Here is an 18,081-nt window from a genome sequence, read left to right as displayed (position 1 = left end):
CTTTAAATAAACCTTGCTTTATTTACATTACAACATGAGAGTTTCAGCTGTCATTAAAGAGCAAAGGGGTTGGTCCTGTTTGGACAACAACAACCCCACAGACTGCAGAACCAAACAGGGAGGACTAGAAGACCTGGTGGTTCCTGCTTAGTGAATTTCATGATGTTAAGGTGGTCCCCAAACCAAACTAAGGCCTTTCTGAGTGCTCCCTGCTGAAGGAAGCCCTTTCACCACAGAGAAAATGAGATTTGATGCTCCTTAGAGGCACTGAGGAGGCAGCACCATGAATCCACCACAGAGGGTGGGAATGTCAGCCTGAGCTGCCAGATTAGAACACCCCCAGGAAAGCCCATGTCCAGGATTTCTGGATCCAGAAACACTGCCAGAGGAATTGTTTTTCCCCAGGCATTCCCTTCCTTGGGCGAATTACATCCAGGAGAAGAGGAGCATGAAATGGGACTGAAAGAAACCAAGCAGAAAGGAATTAACTGTACTCCAGGCACTTAGCTCAGAAAGGATTTGCCTGCAATGCTAGCTGAAGGACTTGGATCTGAGTTTTCCATGCCAAGTAGCCCATCCCTGGAGTGACTGTCTTGGGCTGCATTCAGCAGGAACACAGGAGTCACTATTTCCTTCAGCTGAAGGGATATTTTCACCTGCTTGCACTAGGGGAGAATACAAGTTCTTGTCTGCCAGAGCTACTTGAAAAAGAGCAGAAAAACAGATTTTGTAATAAAGTTGTTGAGATCAAAGCAAACCATCTTTCTCCATAATTGGATTCACTCTTTTGGGCTTTTGCTCTGAAGTATGACACTCAGAATTTAGCAGACAAACAAGCCACCAGTCAGAAAGGGTGCTGAGAATCACAGTGAGGATGAAGTATTCTAAGAGTTATCCTCTTCAAATTAATCAAACCCTGCAGCACGAGACCAATTTCTTCTACCCTGCACATACATATATTTCCCTCCCCAAAAGCCATAAAGTGAAGCATTTAATCTGACCTTTACTCATCCTGCTGGATGCTTTTTAGTTGAAAAATGCTGGTAAGTAATGGATCCCAGAGAAGTAAATGTTTATGCTTGCCTAAACCTAGCCAAGGAAATTTTCTATGGTGGAAAAACTGCCTCACCATGGAGAGTGCCATAACCAGGAGGATATTAATAGAAATAAAAATATAAATGCCTACTTGTTTGCAACTCTGAATTTAACTGTTAGGTTGCCAGAGCAGGGACAATTATTTCTCCAGAGACACAGAGCCAAATAAAGTGCCAAGGACAAAACCCTGTTTCAAAGGGACTATTTCATAGGAGCCCAATCCTGTTTCTGCCCAGCCAAAACACACCAGGGTTTTTAATTCCAGTGTTTAGATACTTAAATAGCAGCTCCTGCTCTCTGCTGTGCAGCTAAAGCAAATGCATCCAACTCTTTTAGCTTAGGGAGACATGAATACTCTGTGTTTGACTGTGGCATTCACTGCTGGCAAGGGAATGTCAAGGATGGCAAGGCCATCTCTGAGCCTGTGATTTCTGCATGGGAAATGAGGAATTGGTGTGAGTTTGCATCTCAAGCACCCTGAAAACAAGGAGGATGTACCAGAGAAGAAACACTTTCCATGACGGAAACCTGGTTCACCAGAACAATCCACTAGATCCCCAATGATGGAGTGGACAAATGCCTGGAACAAGAAAACACCAAACTTTCCCCAACTGGATTTCAACTTGCAGCAGAATTATACAAAATTTACTGTTCACCCTTGGTGTGAGAAGCAGAATGCCTGGTGCAGGCTGGGCTGCCCCATTACCTGTGAGATTCCCAGGAGAGATCACCCCACTCCAGCAGGGTCTGCTCTGCCTCTGGGGGTGTCTGGATGCCCTCACCCAGCCATCCACACATGTAAGATGCACATTTCCATTGCCATTGTTTCCAAACCACTGGCCTGGTCTGCCAAAAAACACTTCCAGTCCAACCTAGAGGAGAAAACAAGGTGAAAAATCACTGCTTAGCTCAAAGTAAGGATTCAGCTTTGCAAAACTCTGTTTTGACAATGATAGAGTTGGAACCAGGAGGCTCCATTGTCTGAGCAGGGTTTTTGGTTTGCCTCTTCTCTTTAGAAAATATGCCAGCCATGTTGGTTCTCCCTCTCATTTCTTAATCCCAGGAGATACTTTCACAAAAATTAGATTTTGGTTCTTTGAAGTGCACTCACACCATCATGTGTTGTTTGAAATCACACAGCAATAAACTGAACAGTGGCAAAAGAAGAGGATGACTGAAAGTGTAGGAAAATACTGGATGATTACGAAATTTACTGAGGAATATCACTGCTGTTAATAAAGAAAAAAAAAACTAGCTATTTGGGGAATTTTCTCATATCTTTTCAATGTCCCTTTTAAGTGGTTCTGTCAGTGCCATTTTTTTTTTTATAATTGTTCTTCCTAAACCCCCATAAAACTTATAAAAGTTTTAAATTCTCAGAATTGGCTCTCATGAACATTCTAATATATCCCATTATTTTTTTTAATTTTTTTTTTTAGGAAAGAGAAATAACAGGAAGAAGCATTATCCTCATTGTGCATAGCTCTGCTCTCAAGATTCTTCAGCAGCTAAGTAAAAATATCTGCCCTGATATGAAAATACATCAAAACAAGGAAACTGCAGATGTTCAGCAAAAGAAGCGTGGAATATTTTAATGTCTGCAGATGAAATTATTACAGGGTGTGAAGATTAAGTTCCGAAGTAATCAAGAAAATAATTACTCCAGGTCAAGCACTCTGAATGAATCTGCTGGCAATGAATATCAAAGCAGACAGCATAAATAACCACAGGAAAGTGCCAACCCAAAGGAGTGTCATTTGTTCCATTTACCCCAACTCATTTTAATTGGACTGTGCACATGAATAAGAATCGGGGTCAGCAGGATTAGGCTGAAAGTTTATTAAGGGCTTTAAAGGCTTTGTTTTAACAATAATAAACAGAAGGGCTTAGGAGAATAGGAGGGTTATTGTGACTCTGAGTTGGATGGGAAGTCCATCACTTTAAAAAAACCCAAACCCTGCAGCAACAACTACTTGCAGAATAAAAGTCTTAATGCCTTTAAAATGAAATTAAACCTAGAACCATTTTCTGCCACCTTCTTGTCTAAGTATGAATCTCATAAACAAATACCTGAGGCAGTCTCCTTTAAAGGAGGCTCAAACACTTGGAAGTTTAAGGTGCATTTCTGGGGTTTTTAAAATATTTTCTCGCTGCACCACAGGAAGTTTTCACCCAAAAGTCTACTTGGCCTTGGCCTAGGAGGATCCCAAAACTTATTGTGGGGGTTTTTTTCCTTCATTTTAATTTATGAAAGATGAGATATTAAAAAATATAAACACCTTGCAGCAGCCCAAAACTCCTTTACAAACACTCAGTGATGGCACTTCTGGAGTTGCACATGAGAACAGGCCCTGCACTGGGGAGGAGAACAAAGCCAGCTGCACTTCAAACCAAAGCAAGGCACAGCCAGTACCTCCTACACTTGATCAGCACTCTCAGTGTTTCCATCCAGCAGCAGACACTTTGGGTGCTAATTTTATTCCTATCTCTAACATTCTCCTCTAAAAAGTCTGAAAGTCAGAATTAAAGTGGAAATTTTAATAAGCAGTGTCACTTGTTGTGCAAGCCTCAAGGTTACCTTACTTTGGTACACTGTGGGACAGGAGTGCTACTGAGTTTGCAATTACAGCTGTGGCAGTGGTTTTTTATAACTTTTCCTAAGTGAGCACATAGGAACAGAGACTCTGCTCCTCAGGTTTGTTCACACGGAGCTAGGAATGAGCTAGAAGAAGGTGCAGAGACAGGTCATGTCTGGATACCACACTGCTATTCAGACACCTAATTTTCACTAGGTGTGGCCACCTCTGAGAGACACATATAAAGGATACTTGAGTTACCTGTCTGAAGCCTGACAGAGTTTGTAATCTCTTAAGAATGTGCTAACTCAACCTGTCCAAAGGCAGCACACCTAGCACAGCTGCAGGGAACCCTGATGACTGCACTTTCTATGTCAAAAAACAATAAGGGGCTGGAGATCATCGTAATAATTAGTGACTTCTTGTAACACTCAAGGGTTTGCACAAGCTGCCAACAAAAGACATCTCACTATAATTTTAATAAAACCATTTTCATCCAGCAGGAATCTTCCTCTCATTTTCCCTCCAAGGTCTCTGCCCCCATGGCTTTTCCTCTGCTGGAGTGATGCAAACCCTCTCCCTGCCAAGTCCCTTTGGTCTGGAGTCTCTTTAGGGCTGGGACTGGTTTTTTTCTCCTCTCTATTTCAGGAAATAACAGACTTGAACTAACTGTCTGCTTTTCTTTTTCCTATCATGAGCTGTTTGCAAATGTGTGCTTTGACACAGAAACCCAGCACTGAAACAACACAGGCTAAACACAGCAAAGTCAACAAGAGGAGGTGCCCATCTCCCAGCTAGGCTGGCCTGCAGTCCCATGGAAGCTGCCAGTCCATAGCCAGGGGTCAGAGCAGCCCCTGTGAGCTCTCCTGGGCACCACAAACCCACCCAACACAGCCCACTGGAGTTTCTTTGGCAGCAATAACTCCTGAGATGAGGTAGGGTTGGCACAGGTATGGGATAGGATGGAATCCCCCCCGATCTCCTGGCTGCAGGGACAAAGTGACCAGAGGGACGTCCAGCAGTGGGTGTGAGCCGGGGCAATTTGGGAGTCCTGCACCTGTTGCAGGTGGTTGTTCCTGCTCCTCACCTCACTCAGAGGGACAGAGGGGTGAATGGGTGTCTGGTTTGTGACTAAAAAGAGAAATGTCAGCTCTTCTCAAGCAGTGGTGCCCCAGTGTGTGGGCATGGCTTGGTTCTGGGCTGGGGCACCTTCCTTGGGCTCTCCACATCCTGCTGACTGACAGAGATACAGGAGACCAGAACCATCAGTGATCCCTCTGCTGGGCCACAGCCAACTGCTGCTTCACTGCTCTGGAATAACTTTTTGAAAGCACTCTTCTCAAAACTAACCAGCCCAGCAATAATATTGCAATGGATAAATGCATGGATAATATGTGGGATTCAGCTTTGTCAATGGATAGACAATTAGAATCCTTTGTGTGGAGTGTGATGTTTAGGTCTTCTGTTCTGCTTCACTGTTATTTTTATGCTGGAATTAAACAAGACCTGACTGGCTTTATTATTTTGTTGTCTAACCAATCTGCTGATTAGTCTGATTAATTACACAATTATCCTTCAGCATGACTAATAGTTTTGTCATCACTGTACAAGTTGCAGTAATGCTTAATTTCTTCTTAAAGGACAACAGTAAAATGATTGTACTTTAGGGAATTAGTACTTAGCCATCCTTTAAAAACTAATAAAATGGCTAATAAAACTAAGAAGCCTGGAGATGGAAAATTAATTAAAATGGTTGACAGGCTCTATCTTAACTAGGCAAAGATATATTACCCCGTAGAGCAATGAGCAACAACAACAAAAAAATAAACTGTGTGTGATCCTACAAGTATAAAATCAGATGTAGCACATCTGGATTCAATCCAGATGAAATAGAATCAAAGTGAAAATTGCTGAGATGCAAGTACTTACAAACATCTATGGCAAAGTGCCAGCTTCAGAAGCTGATATTTTCTTGGAAACTTACAAATAATAATTAATTATTATTAATAAATAAATTATTAAGTAATTTTGAGATCATGTCATTAGGGTTTGTTTGGGGTTTTTTGTTTCTGGGGTTTTTTTTTTGTAATAGGCTTACACTGCACTGGTTTAATTTGCTTTGCAGAATTATTTAGGAAATGTTCTGACCATTTTTACTTTGAAAATCTTATATCCTAAAGGTGTTGCAGTACTGAACTGCCTCTCAAACAGACAATGCTGCATATCCAGCAGGCTCATTGGCCTCAGATGTTGTGACTGTATTAAAGAGTTGCATTTTCAGCCATTCAAGGTATAATCAACCCTTTGCCAATATGTATAGATGTCACCTATCTGGAACCATTCTGGTGGACAATCCTACAGCCTTTATGGAGGAAATTTTCCACTCTCTTCCACTTCACTGATCAAACATTTTTTCCCTAAGCTCCTCTCCCCCGTTCCATGTTGATTTTCTTGTTAATGTTCCCCATGACCATCTTATAACCATTTCCCCAAGGGAACATGTGAAGAAGGAACTGCAAATTACCCCTTACTCTTGTTCCAAAGGTCCATAAAGCATCCAAGGCAATTAGGATCTTCTCACCAAAATGCACAGAGACCATGTTTTTTACTTAGAGGAGCAATCAAGTGACTGCAATCAACACCATCCTTTCATGAAATACCCCCTGGTTGTTGGTCTAAAGTGCACCAGAGAGGGGACAGAAACTCTCTACTTGCCAGAGAGAGTGATATTGGTCAGTCTCAGAGCAATGGAAATTTTCCTCAAGGTAAAGCCAAACCTCAGGTCAAAGTTACTGCAGTTCATGGACATCCCAACAGCTATGGACCTCGTCTGAAAAAAGCTCAGGGGGTCCTGAATCCTGGAGAGAGCCAGGCGCAATCCATCATTTCCAAAGCCAAGTGTGCAGGGTCATGAACCCTACAGGAATCCAGGACAAGGACTGGAATTGCTCAGCATCCTCCAGCTGCTGCCAAGGCAGAGATGCAGAGCCCCATTCTGTTGTCACAGCTCAGGGGAAGTCCCTGTTGTGCACAACAGGAATTTCACAGCTGATCTCAGAAACTGGGTCAGGGCTTTGCTTCTCAGTGCATTTGCCATTTCTGTAGAATTGTTTTGCAGCTTATTGGCTCCTGATATCTTCTGTGTGACCCTCTCAGCCTCTGAGACCAGGTCCCTACCAGGTCTTCAGCAGCTGGCAATGCTGCACTACCTGACTTGTGTTCTGGGTGTTCTGATTACAAGGTGAAACCTTTCTCCAATGCAGGTTTCTTTGTGTATGTCTGCCCAGGCATAGGATATCAAATTTTACTTGCTTATAAATAATCTGCATTGCTTAGAAGAAAAGGGTTTCAAAATTAATCGATGGCATTGCACCAATGTAACACACACCTCTGCCTGGAAATCCTGCTCTAGGCTAGATCTCTCACCACTGCTAAAAACTTCGAAACCTATCACACTTAACAGCAAACATTTCTGCTTCTCTCACACTTTTGTCCATCAGGATCTGTGACACTTTGTTCTGGGGGCTGATCTTTCATGGGGGATTTTTCGTGAAGAACCTTTCAGTATCTGTCCTGCCATCCTGACAGACCCATCACAAATCTGGAATCCATGGACAGAGAATGTCCTGGGAGATTCAAACGCAAGCACCTTGATGCTGCACCACTGAAGCACCATACAAGAGCCATTTGGCACCAGTCAGATTCCCTAATCCATTCTCCACTGACTAATACACCAAGGAGAAAACTAAATCAAACACATTCAGTCAAGAATGCTCTCAAGCTGCTGGCCTGCAGAGTGAGTTTATTTGGATGCTTATTATTTCTGGCCTGAGCAATAATTTAAGCACCTGGTACAAATTACTCATTGGTAGCCACATTAATTCCTGGGGCTTTTCTTCTACCTTAAGCTAACGCCAAGAAGAAATGGCAGAAGAATAACTCACTTGTTTCTGGGCAGTGTTCTGTGTTCTCCATTTGCCCCTTTTCCCCAGTAGCTCTTTTGGCCTCTCTGGGAGCCAAAGTTGCTGCTTTCTCCAACAAAAATGGAATATGTAACCTCCAGGCTGGAGCTGCTGTCTGTTGGGAAAGTCCCATCACTGCAAGCAAAGACACACCATGTAAATATGCAGCACAGCACACCAATTAATTAACACTTTTAATTGCACCCCAGACACAATAGAATTTGTGTCTTTAATTTGGAAAAAGGTGCATGCAGCTCTATAAGAGCCTGCTTTAAAGTATGTTTAGAAACCAGTTAGTCTCTAAACCAAGTTAGTGACAAGGCAGCTTTGTGCTTGAACATCAGGACCTCCTGTCCAGGAGCTCCTGTTCAGCAGGAAATGTTCAGCAATTATCATGTATTCCCCAGGCATGCTGAAGCAAAGAGAATGAAAGGCTAAATTTCCCCTTGTATTTATGGCTGCCCAGGGAAGGGTTGATGTGGTCCAGAGGGGAAATGGAAGCTTTTCTCCTGTCTTACACTAATTAACAGGGGAATGTCTCAATTTCCATTCTTGAGCATGTTACACTGGGGGAAAAAATGGATAGAAGACGCATTTTAAGAAATTACCTTGCCAGAGTGAATCCAATTCCATTGTTTGAAAACCTGGGACAGAGGAAAGACAAGGGTGTAAATGATGAGGAATGTCTGCAGTGAATTTGGCCTACAGACCTACTTATGCCTGTTAGGGGGGAATGATAAAACAGTAACCTACCCTGAGCTGCAGAAGATAATGTCACCATCCCTGGTCCAGGCCCTGTGGTGATTTTTTTTTAAGAGCATTAAGACCATCAATCATGGCAGAAACTTGAGGCTTTTCAGGATCAGCATCTTGATGTGGGCAAACCTGAAGAAAGAATCTTGGTTAATGCACCACAAGGGACACAAGAATCAACTTCAGACAGAGGCTGTAATGCCCTGTAGATATTTTTGTCTTCCAGTTATTGGCATGATAGGTCTAAAGAGGTGATATGTCCTGAATCAGAGTCAGGATATTAGCCTGGTTACAATTTTGAGCTTTGGTGTAAAGCAGAAAACAAGAAACATTCATAAGGATGAAATTCTGGCCCAGGTGAAGGAGCAGGTGATTTCTCACTAGACACCAATGGGCCCAGAGCTGCTCTTTAATTTGATTCAATGTGATTTAGAGGCATAGAAAACATTTTTCCCAAGGCACTCAGATCCTTTTGTGGATGTCCCTAGAGGGCTCATTGAGAATCCCTCTGTTGATGTTGGAAAATCAATTAGCCACTTTCAGGAATCTCATTCAGCAAAGCTAACAGAGTAATTGGAGCTGCTCTCCTTGCATGGACAGCCCAAATCCCCAAATGCTTCTGTGGCTGCTGAAAGCCAAAAGCTTCTCCCTGGGAACTGGGTGCACCTAAATTGCTAACAGGGTGCATCCAAATTGCTATTTCTTGCCACAGTGGCTGTTAGTGGTAGATTTGTGCTGTGTTTGGGGAGAAATGGCCATTACTTTTTCTGAGTCTGCCCTCACCTCCTGCCTCTCCCAGCTGAGGTACAAAGGCACATTTCCCCTTGGTGCACAAGGGGGTGGCCCTGGCAGGGAAGTGTCACAAGGGACACACAGCCATCCTTTCCTTCCAGCCTTATGGGAACATCCTATTGATAGGGTATGATGGAGGAGAGAAAAAGCCAAGGCTTGACCAGGAGCAGCTGATTTCTTTCAGCTTCCTCACACGGACCCAAACTGGCTTTAATTTACCTGCTTCCTCTCTGCAGGAGGCAGCTGACCAAAACCTTTGAGGCTATTTATTTTCCTCATTAATCCCAGGCCAGTCTCAGCAGCCTCTCACATCACCTTTCAGATGTAAGCTCTCCTAAGCAATTAGTGATAAATATTAGAGTTTACAAACCCACTAATGCACTAATGGGATCTGGATCCCCTTCCACATGCTTCACTGCTTAGTCCTCACAACCCCAAGTGCATGGGTGTCCTTTTTGGCCAGCAATAACACAAACAGTCCAGTGCATGCCTATGGAATTGTTGCCTCTGCACATCAGAGAAAGCTTGTGTGTTTTTTTCAGAGGCTCCAGCCGTAATGAGGCATTAATGACCTGCTAAATGCAGTGCAGGAGCCAAGATGCAGTACAACTATCCAAAACACCGAGCCATGCAGCGTGTGCTCACCTGGCATCATCCACAGTGAGATCCTCCCTGGGATCTTCAGGCTCTGGTTGTCTTTACTCCTTTTCCAATAAACAACCCAGCCTGGAAATGCACACGCCTCCAATTACTTGAACAGGGACCAAAGATGATGGATTTTATCAATGGCTGTGGGCAGGCAGAGCGTGCAGGCACAGGAGCAGCAGCAGCCAGGGCTCTCCCTTCCCTCTGGGGCTCCTGGCACGGCTCAGCAGGACACGAGCGCAGGATGTAGCACGCTGAATTCGGGACACAATGCCAGATGTTATCCATCAGCATCTTGGGCTCTCTTCTGACCCAAGCAAGGCTCTGAACTCCCACTCTCCCTCCCTCGCAGAAAGCAATGAGGGGCCCTGCCAAGCTCTTGATAACTTTTTGGAAAAAGAGTGTTGTTAAGAATTAAAGCTTTAAATAACGAGTGACGAGTCCCCCGGCAGGCCAAAGAGAACATGAGCTGCTGCAGCCAACTCACAGGCTTTGGGCTACAGCAGCATGGACCAAGAGGTAAAACATACAAAGCACAGCAAACAAAACCAATTTTTATGGAGAATATTGAAAAATAAGTTTAAAATGCTTTTTATGCCTTACAGATCATGTTTTCACATCAACAATATGTTTGGGGGAAAGTGTTTTTCTTGGAACTACCCTTGGATTTTTGGTCTCATTTTCCAGAGGTGATGAGCAGTTGTTGGCACAAATGACTTTCCCTCATCCCCTTAGATCCTGGCATCACTGTGGTCAACAGCAGTGCTGAGAGTGCTGCCTGTCTGTCCTGAAATCTCACTTAGAGTAGGTGTGCCCATAGCCTGGGACATTCCATCTAACACAGCCACACAACTGAAGCTCCTGGAATGGGACTTGCACTCCCCTCAGCTCCCTTTTCAATATTTAGAACCAACAGGGCCCCCAGAAGTTGATTGAGTGTTCAAATGATACAGTGTTCAAAAAAAAAATCAAAATGTGAGACACCCGCAAGCATCACAGAGCAGCGCACACAGTCAGTGCCATGCTATTATACTGACAGAGACATAAAAAACATCACTTGCCTTGAAACTGGAGTGGGCTCTGCTGTAGGGGATGTGTGCACCCTGTCCCACTGGATATTTTCCATCAGATTGTCTGGTGAGGACCCAGGGGAAGAGGCACCATATCCCAACATCCTAAAATACAGAGGGAGGTGTGAGGAATGGGGCACTGCCATCAGTGATACAGGCTGCCCTGGATGCAGCTTTCCACACTGTGCTGGCCAGATTTCCAGCCTGAGCCTGCCCAACTTGTGGCTCCTGGGGGACACCAGCAGCCACAGCTCCTGCACCTCCCGGCTCGGCCTTTGCCATGCACAGTGCGTCCCCAGAGCACACACAAGGGTTTTAAAATGCATTTATTGTGGGTGAAATTCAGGTGGTTTATTATAAAACAGTGAGGTCTGTACAGGTATATAAAGCACAAACATATTTTGGGTAAATATAAGAGATAATAATGATAGAGTATGTATTCACATATAGAAATATAAAATTTAATGGTTATTTATTTATTTATTTAATAGTTAATTAGTTAATAGTTAATAATTTAACTACTAACTACAAATAAAAATCAATATTTTCTAAGAGATATCACACACTACTTCCAGGCATAATTGTAAGAGAAATCAGTGGAGAAGTGTAGGCAAATATTTGTTATTAACAGAGACAAAGGGTGCAGAAATGCATATCTAAATTCTATGTCTTAGTAAAAACTTATTCCTCCTGACATCAATAAATAAGTGTAGAGTATTTGGGAAGTGGAGGCAAAGCACAGCTCTGCCATTAAATGGTTTTACCTGAGCAGCAGCCACTGCATTCTCTATTAAGTTGTTGTTTGGATTTGCAATCCAGAACGTGCTGACAGCCCTGAAAAATCAAAATCAAAATGATCCTAAGCAGTTACAAAACAGGAAGGGATACATTTTCATAGCACTGCCCTGGACTTGAGCCACAACTCTCCTATTGACTTTAAAACTCCACACAACCTTTTAATGACACTCTTTGAGGAAAATAAACCATCTAGTAATGTCAGACATGGTCATTTATGGAGCCACATGCTGAACCTATTGTGAATTATATGGGAGCATTAACACAAAATCCAAACTCTGTTCAATGCAGCTGAAGGAAATCCAAGGGTTGAGGGTTTTTTTTTAAAGTCAAGAAGATTTGGAAAATGTCTGAAAATGAAACTTCTGGTCTGTTTTTTGAAACTTTAGGGTCAATGGCAGGAGTTAGGGATTCTCTATGAATTTATGAAGCTTCTACATGAACAAACAACCCAAATATCCTTGCAAGACACAAGTGGCCCATTAAGAAGAAGATTAGGGAGATATAATGCTGATGTTTGTCCCAGTAAGGAGTTTTTCTTCAGAGGGAAGCTCAGTAGTGGTACACACAAAGCCAAATATAACTATAAAAACATTTTCTTCTGTTGTCTTACTTCATTGGATAGCATCTTTTGCAAGTAATTAATAAAGATCATGTATAAAAACACTGCTAACCCTCTATCACTGAGAAGTGCCTCCATCAGCCCTGGGGCTGACTGGAGCTACAAGCATTGTGCATCACTGTGCACTGATCTTAAAACTACTCTGAGGAAGATTACATGCATAATTAAGGGAAAATTGCAAAATACTGGATTTAATAATACCCTCAGCTCTCAGAGAGAATATTTGATTCAGTGTCATGGAGTAAATATCAAAGACGCATAAAGATAAGTGTGTCTCACATGATAAACCAACAAATCAGCATGGCTAATCTAGAAATTTTTATGACTGCAACATTTCCAAAATTAAATAAGATATTCTTTAAAATGCACCATGCAAAGTCATTTATATTAACAAGATTCACTTTCTCAGAAGGTGCAGGGCCACTTCTTTCCTGTAATGATCATTGTGGGTAGAGATGGTATTTTACTATTTCAGTCTATTTAATATTAATTGACATGCCCAGGGATATTGCATTAAACCCTAATTTGACCAAAAGGGCTTAGCACAAGCCTCCTTTGATGTACAGTCTTATGAAGATAAATTCAGAAATCCTTCTTTTTAATGTAAATACTAAATCAGGCTAGTTAAAATACCAGCTATTTGTTACTAAATCTTCCAGAAACCTTAACTTTGTACTCAAATGATCCCTGTCAGCATTTACATTCCCTCTTCAGGCATGCAAAATTCCTGTTGACGTCAGCGATGTCTGTGCAAGACTGCAAGATTAACTAATATTAACCTGCTTGGTTATTTTTGTGTACAGAGGGATACTTGAAATAAATCCATTTCGAGGAATCATATCCTGTAATTTCCCCTTGATGGGCTGCAACTCTACACAACATCTGGAGTCACAAACGCTACGGTCCCCATAGGTACGGCTCTGCTGGATTTCATTGTTTTCCTGGCAGTCACCCCTCAAACTTGTCATCTGCTGCCTTTGTTTCTGCCTCGGTGAGGTGTCCTAAAGAGAGTTAAACATGAGGCACAACAAATTGAGGCACACAGGTACCCAGCTCCCCCTGAGTGAGAGTTGGAAATGCAGCAGGACCCTACAGAGGGGTGCAGCAGCACCTTGGAGTGAGCCGCAGGTTGGGTAACAGAGAGCTGACACTGAGCGTGTCCCTCCCAGCCAGCTGGGGCTTGGAATCACAAACTGGAAATGGATTTAGACAAAAAATGCAAGCGTGCCTGCCAGCCTGCTAAGATCAGTGAGCCTGGCCGCTTCCAGCCTCCCAAATGATGGGCAGGGCAGGAGGAGGCCATGGAAGAGTAACTCAGGACAGAAAAGCGCAGCAACAAACTGCTCATTGTTTTAAAGAGCATTTCACTTGTAGGGTTTCATTCTTCTGCATTTAGCTGCAGTTTGGCTAATTGTGCTTCAAAGGGCTGCATGAAAAGCCAGACTTGTACCCAAAACCAGATTTTAGCTTCAATTAATATGACCAGTCCCAGCTTCAGGCTTGCAGGGCAGCCCTGCAAAGTCACACACACACAACTGCAGAGATCACTCTCGAGAGATCACTCTCGTGACCAGGACTAATGTGAGTTAAAGATCACTTCTATTAGCACTCAGACATAAGGGTCCATGCCATCACAACAAAACCCCAAAAACTGATCAATTCCAGCATATCACTGATAGGAAACCCAAGCCTGGAAAGGCACCCACCTGCAGCACTGTCACAGTGGCATTTTACTGTGTGTGCCAGCATGAGACACTGTCCCCAGCAGCAGCGCTTCATGCTGGCACACGAACCACTGAGGCCAACACCAGATGATCAAGGCACCACTAAACACTGAATTATAAATAGTCCAGCAACACAATATTGGTGACCCTTCTGCCCTGCAGCGTTGGCCAGGACAGGCTGCACACGCCTGACATGTGCCCAGCCCTGGCACAGCCCAGCCTGCTCCCAGCTCCCCAGGAACCCCAGCTGCTGCTGGCCTGCCAAGCCTGGCACAGAGCAGCAGATGGAGAAGGGGACTGCAGACATGACCCACACACTGGAGCACAAACCACTCTGGCAATGTGCATCTGAAATTACATGCTCTAAAACCTCAAAATGGGAGGGGGGGAACCCTCCTCTCTGGTTCACTCTGCCTCAAGGGCTGGAATTTCATGATCTGATGCTGAAGCAGGTGCCTGTCTGCGTTATTTAACTGCCTTGCTCTGGTACACATGCTGCTCTCTGGAACTGCAAATTATTTTAAATTCTTTTAAAAGCAAAGCTGCTTATTACATTTTAACTACTCTTCATTTAAATGACTACAGATCAAAGCCACGTGAGTCTTTCAAAGAATCACATATTTAATCTTTACTATAAAATCTTCTCACTGATTCAAGTATTCCAAGCCCTCAGGGCCACATGACCAGGGCTGGATCTCACTTGGATTATTGATTGCTCAATTGTACCCCACACATGCAGATAAACCCTTGAGTATCTACTCTGTTCTGATAAAGAGCAAGGCCATGCATCATTCTTCTAAGGACCATTATTAGCATAAGGCTTTTTTTTTTTTTTTCATCCCAGACACATTACTTCAATTCCAGAGCTTTAATACCCAAGCAGAAGAAAGCAAGTTAAACTACATCCCCACATACCGGACAAGCCTCCTGTCAAGCTAAGGACTCTGTACACAGAATTAGGCTCTACAGACAGAAAATCACAAATATGGGAAGGCAATCAAAAATTGTCAGTGATATGAACAACACAAATCAAGTTTAGGATACATGAACAATGCTCCTGTGTTGTACAGGTCCTGTATTGCATTTTCATTAATACATTCTTTCAAGGGGCCCTTTCACATCTCTATTTTGTGTCTTACAAAGATTTTTCAGTCCTTACAGGACTGAGGAAAAGTTGCCAGGAAAAACACAGGAGGTCAGGGAGTGTCAGCCTGAGCACCCACCCAGTGAATGAGGAAATGCTCACTGACACCAAAATATCACTCAGGGTCCTGCAGAGCACACAGCAGCTGGACACGTTGGGACTGGAGCAGGAATCTCTCTTTTCCAGCTGGGACATGTATGGTTTTGTTGTGACCTTTTTTCTAGGTTCAGAATGCCCTTGTGAGGATCTAGGTCAAAGCCAAGCTCCTGAGGACTTTCCTGGCACTGAAGGGACCATTTGGGTCTGTTCTGTTCATATTTCATTCCCTTTGTCAAATGAGCATTCTGGGATATATTTCACATTACCCTGACTTGAACAAGCCCTGTCTTTTTTATCTCATTGCAAATTAAAGGTCCATTGCTTCAGTCAGCTCCATTTATACTTCACTGCTTTAATTTTAGATGAAAGTTCCCATTATCACAAACTGTCCAGAATTACCATGGCAAAGATTTCCCTGTATCTGATCACTCTATATCTGATCTGATCATATTAATTAGGCTGTGCTGAGAACCTGACATTTATTTCAAACAACTGCACCAGCAGAGGAACAGTCCTAACTCAAACAGAGGTGAAGTCAGGACATTTCTTGGGGAAAATATGCCTTATTTCAATATTCTGATTTATCTTTGTGTCACAGATGGCTCTTGCTATTTAGTCCTGGCTATGCAAAGAACTGAACTTGCTACTAATAAAATAGGTGTCTTACCAGAAGGCCATGAGAAGCAGTGGTGATAGCCAGGTTATTGAGGTGCATTGGATGCTCACACCCTCCTCTCTCATCCACATGTATCAATGTGTCCTCCTCTCTCATCCACATCCAGGTTATTGAGGTGCATTGGATGCTCATATCCTCCTCTCTCATCCACATCCTCAGCCAGGTGAAAATGCACAGGATAACTGCCCAGGACTTTTTGCCCCATGTTTTTCAGTTCCACTCCTGACATGCGAACAGAGCTAAAATTCCTTAGGATCTGTTGAGACAAATGCAGACCCAGGCGAGGCATTACAATAGAAACACACACGAAAAGAAAAACAGGTTTGGGCTTTTTTCCTCTCTCATTAGGCAATACTCCAGCAGAGTGAAGGATGGTCCCAGGAGGAAGTGTGAGCTCCCTGCTTGCACCCAGAGCAGCTCGGGGCCTGCAGAGCCGTGTGCCAGCAGCTGCACACCTCGGGCAGGGGCTGCCAGGGAGCAGCTGCCAGGCAGCATGTGCAGAGTTCAGCAGGGGCAGTGACAGACACGGTGCTCCTGCCAACTGCAGAGAGGGGGAGCGTTTGCCACCAGGCTCCGTTTCCTGGCAGCTCCTGCTGCCGAGTGATTTCAGCCCAGACCTGCGCAGCTCCTCGGTTCCCACCGCCTGGCGCAGGAGAAACTTTGCACAGAGCCCCTGCAGGAGCAGAGCTGCACCCAGGACACGTGAGACAACTGAGAGGCAAAGCACAGCAGGGTGAGAGCCAGCACTGCTGTGAGCCAGGGAGGCAGCAGGTTTGCTCTGCAGGAGCCACAGTTCCTTCAGTGACATCTCAAGAGCCAGCTCTGCATGGGCCCTACTGACAGCAGGGCTGCCAAAGGATCCCCTCCAAGGGAATCCCCTTGTTTTTGAGACATAGTGAGGAAAATGTCTCATTGCAAGTCTAGTTTTTCAAGACAGGCCAACAAATTCCCCCCTTTTTTACAGACAAATATACTTTTTCTCATACATACAATGGTAATTTGATGCTTTATATCACTTTTTTACAAACTAGGAAAGGAACTATCTGAAACCACCTACAATCAAAAGTATTAAAAATTACTCACTTTAATGTGCCCTCCGAGTGTATCAAAAAACTGGTGTAAATATTGTCCATAACAGGAATCTTGCATTTCCTCTTGAATAAGTATATTTCTGGTCAGAAAACCTCTGCTCTCATATAAACATCATCTATGACTTCTCCAATGTGAAGACAAAGTGGGCTGCCTGTGGAAACCAGAAATGTTTTTAGTCAGGATGAACACAGCATCTTTATTATTGAATTGTTCTGGCCAAGTGCACACCCTTTCTTTAAGCAATCACCAGGTCTGGGGACATGCCTGTTCTGAGTATCTGATCCCAGAGGCTGCTACAAAGGACTCCTGCCTCTGGTAAAACTTTCAAGCCCCAAAATAAAATTAGGGCCTTCGGCTCTCATATGTGCTCTTGTGTTTATGGGACAAAAACTACTTAAAAAGACAAATAAATGTAGAATGTAAAAGACAAGAAAAAATATATTTTATAAATAAATATTTCATACCATCAATTTTTACTTGACCTTTTTCCCTTGGGCAAGGAAGGAGATTAAACTCTTCAGCCTGATGCATAAAATAATCTGTGCTGGCAGTGGCAATACCAGGTCACCAAGTAACCAACTTGTAACCTCATCCACCAGATGAAGAATTATTCCTTGGACACTTCCACTTTAAATCCACTATGAGGCACACCTGAAAAATGAAGCAATCAATTATTTTTACAGCTGCACGTGGCAGAATAACGCAATTAGATGAAGAGCATGCTGATTTAATTTTGATCTAGATAACCCTTTGCATGATAGAAGTGCTCTAGCCATTAAATATATTAGTGCTATCTCTTTGTAGAAAGCTAAAACTTTACTTTGACAGAGTACTTCTGTTAGCTCGGTCAACATCCACATGAGCCAAAGACTATGGTATGATTATCATACCATAGCATACCATTGTTCAGATTCACAGCAGCCACACTGAAAAGCAGAGCAAAGCAACAGAAGAAAAGCAATTTTCGGGGAAGACTGAACCTTTTATCCATCCACTGAAAGCAGAAACAGTAAACAGGTGCTGTCCTGTGTGAGGA

The 18,081-nt window shown here is 43.3% G+C and overlaps 1 protein-coding gene and 1 long non-coding RNA gene across 2 annotated transcripts in view; both read right to left on the bottom strand.

The window, feature by feature from the left end:
* Nucleotides 1-8,266, bottom strand: part of CEMIP (cell migration inducing hyaluronidase 1) — an 89,136-nt gene extending 80,870 nt beyond the window's left edge. Inside the window, exons 1-3 of the mRNA XM_054272701.1 lie at nucleotides 8,242-8,266; nucleotides 7,616-7,768; nucleotides 1,802-1,967 (exon numbers count right to left, since the gene is read on the bottom strand). The gene's annotated coding sequence lies outside the window, so the exon portion shown is untranslated. The remainder of the gene's footprint in view (nucleotides 1-1,801; nucleotides 1,968-7,615; nucleotides 7,769-8,241) is intronic.
* A 2,624-nt stretch (nucleotides 8,267-10,890) lies between these two features.
* LOC128934814 (uncharacterized) lies at nucleotides 10,891-18,081 on the bottom strand. The gene is made up of 6 exons (XR_008482887.1): nucleotides 18,026-18,081; nucleotides 17,510-17,696; nucleotides 17,037-17,196; nucleotides 15,945-16,209; nucleotides 11,658-11,727; nucleotides 10,891-10,998 (listed from the first exon to the last, which is right to left on the bottom strand). It is a non-coding gene; the product is annotated as an uncharacterized LOC128934814 (long non-coding RNA).

The sequence above is a fragment of the Melozone crissalis genome, unplaced genomic scaffold, assembly GCF_028551555.1.
Source record: "Melozone crissalis strain CALT ecotype California unplaced genomic scaffold, PUWL_Pcris_2 ptg000014l_1, whole genome shotgun sequence".
Classification (NCBI taxonomy): Eukaryota; Metazoa; Chordata; class Aves; order Passeriformes; family Passerellidae; genus Melozone; species Melozone crissalis.
This window is presented reverse-complemented; position numbering and strand designations above follow the sequence as displayed.